The sequence below is a fragment of the Crocuta crocuta genome, unplaced genomic scaffold, assembly GCF_008692635.1.
Source record: "Crocuta crocuta isolate KB4526 unplaced genomic scaffold, BGI_CrCroc_1.0 scaffold97, whole genome shotgun sequence".
NCBI classification, from domain to species: Eukaryota; Metazoa; Chordata; class Mammalia; order Carnivora; family Hyaenidae; genus Crocuta; species Crocuta crocuta.
The window spans coordinates 4,729,952-4,741,103 of record NW_027531999.1 but is presented as its reverse complement, the minus strand read 5'-3'; the positions used below and the strand labels follow the sequence as shown (position 1 = coordinate 4,741,103).

The 11,152-nt window shown below is 38.9% G+C and overlaps 1 long non-coding RNA gene across 1 annotated transcript; it reads right to left on the bottom strand.

Moving 5' to 3' along the window:
- Window positions 1–897: 897 nt before the first annotated feature.
- LOC144240874 (uncharacterized) lies at window positions 898–10,856 on the bottom strand. The gene is made up of 3 exons (XR_013337877.1): window positions 10,782–10,856; window positions 5,553–5,621; window positions 898–1,330 (listed from the first exon to the last, which is right to left on the bottom strand). It is a non-coding gene; the product is annotated as an uncharacterized LOC144240874 (long non-coding RNA).
- Between the last annotated feature and the right edge of the window lie 296 nt (window positions 10,857–11,152).

Genomic DNA, 11,152 nt, shown 5'->3' with positions numbered 1-11,152 from the left:
AGGTTCTCTATCTCCGTGACACAGGTTGTCATTGAGTGATTTGTCAGACTTCTGTGCGGTCCTGTCAGAGGTATACAGAGGAAAAAGGCCCCACTGCCACATCTAGGCAGTGAGGCCAGATTGTAATTCTCTCTCTAGAAGGGAAGGGATGGGACCTAACTTAGCTTCCCCCAAACAAAGGCAATGAGACCAGCCATGTCACATTCTTGAGGTGTGTGTGTGTGTGTGTGTGTGTGTGTGTGTGTGCGCACGCGCGCGCACGCATGCATGCGCGCCCAGGAGCATCTCTTTAATCTTCTTTATGGAATCTTCTCTGCTTTGCTTCCTCTCAGCTCCTTCCACCCTCCCTGACCCAGTCCATAGGCATTGGATGAAGTAGTAAACCTAGCTCAAAAAGTCAGACTTACTCCCTGATTACACTCTGTCATCTGGACTCCAACAGAACCACATTTCTTACTGAGAAACCAGACCCATTTCGGGGTTTTGCCATCTACACCCTAGCCCTAATGATAGACTCTGGCTTCTGTTCACTAAGGATCCTGCTCTGAGCTTCTGGAAATTATGTGGTTAAATCAAGGCATGGACCTTTGTCAGGAACTCTCTCCTGGCAATAAAGAAAACACAGTATATGCTTGATCAGTTTACTACTTTCATAATATTTAATAGACTGACTTTTGCAATACTTTAAATAGACTATAAGCTTTTGTAATATGTAATGACTTTTGTAATACATTATAGACTGTAAGCTCCACAAGACAGAGTCTTGTCTGTTTATACTCACCTTTGTACCCTCAGCACTGGCACAATGCCTGGCATGCCGCGTGTGGTCAGTGATTGTTGAATGATTGAGTCATTAAATGAGTGGTTTAATTGGACACAGGGAAATAGACATATATGTGTAGTGAAAAATGTATTCACTTACTTGGTCTTTTATTCACTATTCCACAAATATGTATTGAGCATTGATTATGGCAGACATGTTGTCAAATGCTAGGAATACAAGATCCCTGGTGAAACTTATCAAACTCAACATGCAAAAAATAAACAATCCAGTTAAGAAATGGGCAAAAGACGTGAACAGACACTTTTCCAAAGAAGACATCCAGTGCCTAACAGACACATGAAAAGATGCTCAACATCACTCATCATCAGGGAAATAGAAATCAAACCCATGATGAGATGCCACCTCACACTTGTCAGACAGACTAAAATTAACAACACAAGAAACAGTAGGTATTGGTGAGGATGTGAAGGAGGGGGACTCTCTTGCACTGTTGGTGGGGATGCAAACTGGTGCAGCCACTCTGGAGAACAGTATGGAGGTAGGTGCCTGAAAAATCAAAAAGTAGAACTACTTTACAATCCAGGAATTGTACTACTAGGTATTTACCCAAAGGATACAAAAATACAGATCCAAAGAGGTACATGCACCCCAATGTTTGTAGCAGCATTATTAACAATAGCCAGACACAAACACGCACACACATACACACACGCACACTGAAATATTATTCAGCTATTCGAAAGAATGAAATCTTGCCATTTGCAATGATGTGGATGGAACTAGAGGATATTATGCTAGGTGAAATAAGTCAATCAGAGAAAGACAAATACCATATGATTTCATGCATATGTAGAATCTAAGAAACAAAACAGATAAACACATGGGAAGGGGGAAAAGGAAAAGAAGGGGACAGGGAAACAAGCCATAAGAGACTCTTAATGATAGAGAACAAACTGAGGATTGATGGAGAGAGGTGGGTGGGGAGTTGGCTAGATGGTGATGAGTATTAAGAAGGTCTCTTGTTGGGGTGCCTGGGTGGCTCAGTCAGTTAAGTGTCTGACTTCAGCTCAGGTCATGGTCTCTCGGTTCCTGGGTTCGAGCCCCGCGTCAGGCTCTGTGCTGACAGCTAGCTCAGAGCCTGGAGCCTATTTTGGATTCTGTGTCTCCCTCTCTCTTGGACCCTCCCCTGCTCACGCTGTCTCTCTCTCTCTCAGAAATAAAATATTTAAAAAAAAAAAAAAGGGCACTTGTGATGAGCACTGGGTGTGGGTGCTGTATGTAAGTGATGAACCACCGAATTCTACTCCTGAAACTAATATCGGACTGTTTGTTAACAAACTAAAATTTTATAAAAACCCAAAAACCTGGTGAAGCATTCTAACCAGGGGGACTTTCTCAAGTAGATAGCCTGGAAGGTACAGTCTTTTATTCCACTGGTCACATGAGTTAAGAGTCTTCTGCATGAAGCACTCTGTACTAAACCCAGAAAAATGGAAATAAATGGAAGACATTTCCATTCATCACAGAGCCTTCCATCTAAAGTCTAGAGAACATGGCATATGCAAAATACTAAAATGTTATGCAATGACACATATGTGAACAAGAATTTTCTTGTTAATATATCACATACTGTACCCAAACACTGCAGCCTTGTGAGTAATTGAGTGATCATTACTCATGGTGTCTCAGAATTTCCGTCTGCCTGCGAAGCTCTCCCCACCCTGTTTGTGAGTAACTCCCCTTCATGCCGATCTCAGGGAGTCTGTGTCTACTTCTGTGTCCAGATGCTTTGTTAGTCTTTCTTTTAAGAACCCAGTTCTCTTCCTTCTAAAGCTTCATCCCAGTTTGCAATTAGATATTTACTTATTTGCTTGTAGTCTTTCTCTTCTACTGTACAGTAAGCTCCAAAAACATAAGGATGTTTTATTTTGATAAGGCTATCTTTCAAATGTCTCACACTGTGCCTGTACATATGTGTTAACTCTATAAATTAAGGATCACAGCCAAACTCCTGCTTAAAACATTCTGACACCTAGCAGATAGGATTGTAGTGATAATTCAAGAAACTCATGACTTAATTGGTCACACAGAATTTCTGTCTTCATGTTGAGCTAAACGACTGTTTTCACCCATGCTGGGCAATGTTCTAGTCTAGATTCTAGTTTTACTTTTTTAAAACCTTATTTGTTTTTAATCGGGATAAAGATCTACATTTTTAAAAATTGGTACTTGAGGGATTCCTGAGTGGCTCAGTCAGTTAAGTGTCTGCCTCTTGATTTCGGCTCATGTCATAATCTCACAGATTTGTGGGTTTTAGCCCTGCACCTCTTAGCTCATAGCAGGGAACCTGTTTGGAATTCTCTTTCTCTCTCTCTCTCTCTCCCTCCCCCCTACCTTTGCTCACGTTCTCTCTCTCACAAAATAAATAAATACACTTAAAAAAATTGGAATTTAAATTTCAAGTGATTTATTTCCACAGTTTAAAACATTTTTTTTTTTTAACATTTATTTGTTTTTGAGAGACAGAGAGACAGAGTTTGAGCAGGAGAGGTGCAGAGAGAGAAGGAGACACAGAATCAGAAGCAAGCTCCAGGCTCTGAGCTGTCAGCACAGAGCCCGATGCAGGGATCAAACTTACAAACTGCAAGATCATGACCTGAGCTGAAGTTGGCCACTTAACCAACTGAGCCACCCAGGCGCCTCTATTTCCACAGTTTATACAATACTGTTTTTTACTAAAATTTTAGAAATAAATGTTTCAAACATCCACTGATTTAGAAAACATATCACAAATCAAGTAAATTGATACTCTGATAAATGTATATCCATTAGTCTTTTTTTTACTCACTTTTATTTTTTATCTTTTATTTTTATTGTGATGTAATTGATATCTCATAGGAAAACTGTATATAACATTATGCACATGTAATCATACAACACATTGACTTGATACATTATTCATCAGTATGATGACCACCATAGCCTTAGCTAACACCTCCATCACCTCACATAACTTATTTCTTTCTTTTTTTTTTAATGTTTACTTATGTTTGAGAGAGAGAGAGAGAGAGAGACAGAATGTGAGCAGGGGAGGGGTAGAGAGAGAGGGACACACAGAATTCAAAGCAGGCTCCAGTCTCTGAGCTGTCAGCACAGCTGAACCATGAGATCATGACCTGAGCCAAAGCCCAATGCTCAACCAACTGAGCCACCCAGTCACCCCCATAAATATTTCTTTTTTGTGGCGAGAACATTTAAAATCTAGTCTCTCAGCAACTTTGAAATATGTAATACAGTGTTGTTAACCACAAACACAGTGCTGTGCGTTAGATCCCCAGAACTCATTCATCATCTAATTTCAAGTTTTCACCCTTTGACTAACATCTCCCCAGTTCTCTTACCCCTCAGCCCTACTTTTAAAAACAGACAATAATTTATTTTAAAAATTACTCTTAGGGTTCCTGGATGGCTCAATTAGTAGAGCACGTAACTCTTTATCTCGGGGTCGTGAGTTCAAGCCCCAAGTTGGTTGTAGAGTTTACTCACAAAAAATTACTCTATTGATTTTTGTTCCTTTTTTATGTGGTATATTTGGATTTATATCCTTAAATAATTTGAAAATGCTGACACTTTTAAGTAAGGTAATGAGAGAGAAGAAACATTTAGCCTTACCCAGATATTTGTTTAAATTATTTTTTAACGTTTATTTATTATTGAGAGACAGAGAGAGACAGAGCATGAGCATGGTAGGGGTAGAGAGAGGAAGACACAGAATCTGAAGCAGGCTCCAGGCTCTGAGCTGTCAGCACAGAGCCCAACATGGGACTTGAACTCACAAACTGCAAGATCATGACCTGAGCCAAATTCAGATGCTCAACCGAGTCACCCAGGTGCCCCTTACCCAGATGTTCTAATACTAACCACAGTCTCTAAACTCGAAAACAAAACTACAGCTAGATTGTGGCATTTTCTGGCCGTTAGAGGGAGCCACTGCTTTCTAAATCCTAAACTTTGTAGAGAACCTTCCTCTTCTGTCATTTTAAAACCAAAACCAACTTGACAATAAACTATCTGTAAAAAAAAAAAAAAGATTATATAAAGATCTAAGTGCCATATTTAAAAAAAATAAAATCAAAGCCTCTTGAAAGTATTTAAATTTTACCTAAGTAAATTCCTTTATGTAGGAAAGATCCTAAGAGGTAGAAAGAAATAAAATAGGTAGTCAATTGATTTACATTCAGAAATGCTGCTTATTAGAATCTGAACTCATTTTCCGATGTTTCAGAGAGGTCTGAAGGGCTCTGCCGGGTTTATTCACAACACAATGGCCAGTTAGAAAACGGGAACGGTTTTAAAAGGCAAGAATGACTAACTGGGGCCAGAGCCCTAAAATCCTGGTGACTTAGCAAGTTGCAACATAAGGATTTTCCCTTAAAAAAAAAATCTTCTCATGTTGGGCCCGGTAATTACTTCTCACCCTGTAATTGTGCTTACTCTTTCATTTCCTCCTCTAATGGTAAAGGAAGCTGCAGTTGCTAAATGTTTGAACAAAAAACATCAGACAGAGCAACCACACAAGAAAATAGACAAGCACGGGCAGAGCGTGTGGTGGTAGAAGTCTGAGCCTTCTCGCTTCCCCATCGTGTGTTTTGTTTTGTTTTGTTTCGTTTTCCTCGCTCTTGTTCCTTTTGTCTTCCTTTCCCGTCATACTGTGGTTTTTTTCTTACCCCTTTCCCCCACCCTTGTTTCCTTCTGTCATACTTCCTACCTGTTAAAGCATCGGAGAACTGCTTCAACTCAGGAACATTAGTAGAAACAAGCAAAACCCCAGTGCTCCCTGCAATATAATGTAAAGCAAATTCCTTGCTTAATAAGTGTAACGGACACGTTTTTCTAACTAATTAAAATATTTGTGAAATGGAAACGGACATTTTAACATCTAAAGTTGGCCAACATTTGGTTAATTTTCATAGAGACCTATAAATCCATGTCTTTGTAAATTCAGTATATCCAAGGGGGTAGGGGACAGCAAGCCCCTCTTCTATCAGTCATAGGACTGTAAATTGGCATAGCCTTTTTTGACCCAGAGAATCTACCTGATCCCAAGGAAATTAAGATGTGCACATGATTTTTGTCCAGGGAAGTTTATCATGACCCTGTTGTTAATAGCAAAAAATTGGAAAGCACCTAAATGTCTAACAGTTCTTGGTCTGCTAATCTGTGTGATTCCCCAACCAATCTTCTGGAAAGACCTGGGGTTTTTGCTTTGTACTTGACACCTGGCCCTTGGTTGGATGGGTAAGGAGGGTCCAGTTTTCTGAGTACAAACCGCTTAGTTTCCTCACCCTTTTCAACCTACTGCTTAGAACTTCCAATGCGAGTGACTTGTTCTGCGAGTGTTGCACAAGACCAGCACACTGTTCTAATAAATTTTAACTTGATAAATGAGCTATGTCTTGCAATACAAGTAGTACGTGATGCTGAACGTCACCTGATCACACCTGAGCCAATGGTTCTTGAAATTTGCTTTGATACACAAGTGCTTTGAATTACAAGCACGTATCTGGAACAAATTATGCTCACAAGCCAAGATTTTCCTGTACTTGCAATTATAACCCCCTGTACCTTCCAGTCTGGTTAAATACAATAACTGTGGTCTTTAAAGGAAATTATTATTATTGTATCCTCAGAGCTTAGCACCATGGTTAATAGGTTCTTAGCAAATTCTTATTGAATGAGTAAATAAGTGAATGAGATATTTGTGATCTGCCTTGAATATGATTAGCTCTACTTCAAGCTGCAGACCTGTATCTCTTTGTAGAAATAAATCATTTACATGGTAATACAATGGGGAGAAAATGACCATGATTCATAGCATTTCAAATCTTAACGTAACAAAACAATGATGGTTTGGCCACCCATGTATTCAACAAATATACTGAGTATCTTCTATGTACCAGGCACTTACAAGCACTAGAGGTAAAACTGCCGAATTAGAAATTCAGAAAACTACATGATTTGAGTTGTTTAAACTACACAATTAAAATCTCTTAAGCGGCTGACTTGAGTTCTTTAAACTACACAATTAAAATCTCTTAAGGGATTGATTTGTACACCAGAGTACCAATTTCTCAATTCTGAAAAGGAGATGTACCTGAAATACTCATTTCTTCTCTATGGGCATCCCCTCCTTTATCAAGGTACCTGTGAAACTAGATAGGCTAGCAGAAAGTTTTTTCAGTGGCACATCATCAGAAGTAAGGGAATAGACTAATGTAGAAAGCCATTTCTTTTAAGCCATGGAATTCCTAGAAAAGTTTATGTTTTTCTCTAGTGAACTGATTATTCCCATGCTAGTCAATCATGATCAAATTCTGACTATTTAATTCCCTCTTTTAAATACTTCTTGTATATAAATAACAGCAGGTTTTTAGTATATATTATTCCAGACAGTCTCTACGATAACTAAGTTACAGTTTTCATTTTAAGGATGCATCCTGCTCCCTGAGATAAGTTTGAGGTACTTGCCTAATTTCAGCACCCATGTGTAAGCCTTTACTTAGTGTGGGTTATTCCTGTCGATGGCTAGTTGGTCCAAGTTAGGATCGTATGTACAATGGGGGGTACTATTAACAGTTCAGTAAATGCCATTGGGACAACTGATGATTTGTTTTGATAAAAATGAAGTTATTCTCTACCTAATACCATTCATGAAAATACATTCTGGAGGGATTAAAGACCCAAACAGAAAGCAAAACCCTACATATCTTGGAAGAAAATATAGGAGAGAAACTAGACTTTGGGAAACCAGAAGTTTATGACTTTGGAAAACTAGCAGTCATTCTAAAACAGACGCTAAATGCAAAATATATAAAGGAATAGATTGATAAGTTTGATTCCATGAAGACTGCACAGCATGAAATGTGGACAGCATGTCAGAGTTGTCTGCTACAAAAAGCATCATAAGCAAAGCTACAAGACTGATGCGTGTGAATAAGGCATACAACATGTTGAGGCAAAGTCAAAAACAAGTGACAGATCAGGAGATCGTATTTGCCATATGTATAACACAGAAAGGATTAGCATTTAGATCTATAAAGCACTCCTACAAAAAGGAGAGACTCAGACCAATGGAACATGGAAAAAAAATAATGGGATAAGTTACTTATAGGAAAATAAGTATAATTGACCAATGAACATATGAATAGAAGCTGAACCTCACCAATTATCAGAAAAAATTGATTATATTTAGAACATCAAGATAACAATTTTCAGTCACTATATTGGCAGAAATTAAGCATACTAATAAAAAGTTTTGATGCGAGTGTGGGAAAGCCTACACACACATTGCTAATGGGAATGTAAAGTTGGTACAGTCATGTAGAAGAGAAATTTGGCTATGTTGACTAACATAAAAATACATGTTTGCTGTGAGCCGGCAATTCCAGCTATTGGTGTCTACTTTTGAAAAACACTGGCACTTGTGCACAAGGAAACATGTACAAACATGCCCATTGCAGAGTTCCTCATAAGGAGAAACTGGAAACACTGAACTATGAATAGAAGAATGGCTTACAACACAGTGTTCACTCAAACTATGTAAGCAAGCAGCATGAAGCAGTTAAAAAGAATGCTACCGGTCAGTGACAATCTGGATGGCCCTACCACTGCATCCAATTAGATAAAAAAGGAAGTTACAAATTTATTGCTGTGATACCCTTTTAAAGAAATAAAATAACAGCACAGAATGAAATGACATATTGCCTAAAGAACACATGTAAACCTGTGTAAATATATGAAAGAAGGACTGAGAGGAAACTAACCTAATTTGATAAGCCAGGTTGGTTGCCTCTGGGATGATGGGGCACAGGGATGTGGGCGGGGCTTGAAGGGGATTTGTCCTTAACCACTTTTTAAACAAGAACTTACGTATTACTTAAATTTTATTTTTATTTTTTTTTAGGTTTATTTATTTTGAGAGAGAGAGAGAGCGCGCAGGGGAGGGGCAGAGACAGAATCCCAAGCAGGCTTCACACTATCAGCGCAGAGTTCCATGTGGGGCTCGAACTTACTAACCGTGAGAACATGACCTGAGCTGAAATCAAGAGTCTGTGCTTAACTGAGCCATCCAGGCGCCCCTAAATTTTATTTTTATTTTTTAAACTTTTAAAAGTTTATTCATTTTGAGAGAGAGAGAGAGAGAGAAGGGGAGGAGCAGAGAGAAAGGGAAACAGAGAATCCCAAGCAGGCTTCATGCTGTCAGTACAGAGCCTGATGTAGGGCTCGAACCCATGAGCCATGAGATCATGACCTGAGCTGAAATAAGAGTCTGACGCTTAACCAATTGAACCACCCAGGCGCTCCCCTAAATTTTATATTTAAAATTAAGTCAGCTTTCTGGTGAACAACTGCTGAAGAGGAAACATGTATACTCCCTTTAAACATATATAGGTGCATAAAATATCAAATAAAATGTAAATATGTAAACATTTATGAATTTAAATTTAAATACATACCTATATGCATATATAGTATAACTTGAAACCAAGATTTTCTTTTTCTAATTTTTCTTTTTTCTTTTTACTTTTAATGTTTTTATTTGAGAGAGAGAGACAGAGCACGAGTAGGAAGACACAGAGTCAGAAGCAGGCTCCAGACTCTGAGCTATCAGCACAAAGCCTGACCCAGGGCTCGAACCCTGGAGCCATGAGATGATGATCTGAGCCAAAGTCAGACAATTAAAAAAAATTTTTTTTATGTTTTATTTATGTCTGAGAGAGAGAGAGAGAGAGAGAGCATGATGGGGGGAGGGTCAGAGAGAAAAAGAGATACAGAATCTGAAAGAGGCTCCAGGCTCTGAGCTAGATGTCAGCACAGAGCCCGATGCGGAGCTCAAACCCACAAACCGTGAGATCATGACCTGAGCTGAAGTCGGACGCTTAACTGACTGAGCCACCCAGGCGCCCCAAGAGATTTTCTTTTGTACCAGCAATAAAAAGGGAGCTCACAAATCTAAGCAGTAAGTGCTAAAGCCAGGGGCCTCACAGAGCAAGGGGATGGGATTAGATTTTATTAGTGGAGACTGGAATTTAACCTCTAGGTAGCAGCATCAGAAGCTAACAAAGGTAGAGAAATCTGATGGATAAAGGACATCAGGCTGGAAAGCAGTGAATGTGAGCAGAATTGACAAAGAATAGCACATAGCCAGGAGTACCTCCTCCCCCCATACTAAAATACCAATTTAGAAAAGCAGAGGGTGAGGGGAATCTAAAGGAAATCAATCTCTCTCTTTCTTCCTTTCTTCCTCTTTCTTTCTTTCCTTCCTTCCTTTCTTTCTTTCTTTCTTTCTTTCTTTCTTTCTTTCTTTCTTTCTTTCTTTCTTTTCTTCCTCCCTTCCTTCCTATCTATTTTTTTAAAACATCTTATTTTTAAATACTCTCTACACCCAATGTGGGCTTAAACTTACAACCCTAAGATCAAGAGTGGCATGTTTCACTAAGATAGGCACCCCTATTCATTTTTTTTAACCCAGAATATTTATTGTCTGACTACTCATTAAAATCCTTAAGATAAACTGTTAAATACCACAAGCACTGGTAAACAATTCTACTTAAATTTGGAAACTGTCTAAATTGACTATTTAAATGATCAGATCCAAGAAGATTTAAAAATATTGGACATTTAATTAATTTTCCCATTAAAGTCCAGGTACAGCCTCAGCAATATGTTTTTTTTTTTTTTAAATCATTTTCTTATTTGTTTGTTTGTTTTAGAGACAGAGTGAGTAAGCAGGGGAGGGGGCAAAGGGAGAGGCAGAGAGAGAATCTTAAGCAGGCGCCATGCCCAACTGGGAGCCCAAGGCAGGGCTGGATCCCGCGACCCTGGGAACATGACCTGAGCCAAAAGCAAGAGTCAGATGCTTAACTGACTGAGCCATCCAGGTGTCCCCAGCCTCAGCAATAACTGTAAGTAAAATTAAAACGTTCTTTTTATTTACCTGTCTGAGTTGTAGTGAGCCAAACGTGCAACCCCACTACTTAGTAAAAACCCATTACAATATGTATTGTTTGCAGATCTATTTCTCTCCATGTTTTCAGTGCCTCTTTGTTCCAGCCAAGGAGAGTAAGTGCACTGATGTTGTCAAGACTCTTATCAATGAGAATATCTTGAGCTGTTTTTGGTTGAGCACGTACTGCAAGTTCAGTCATTTGTGCTTCTTTGTCTTAACTTTCTGTCCTTTATTTGGGGTTCTAGGGAACACTTTGACCTGAAATGCCTAACATAATCTATGTAAGCTATAGCGTTGGCTCTCACAATGAAGCAACAAAGAATATCATGCCTTAAAAAAAAATAGTGTTCTGTGACCTG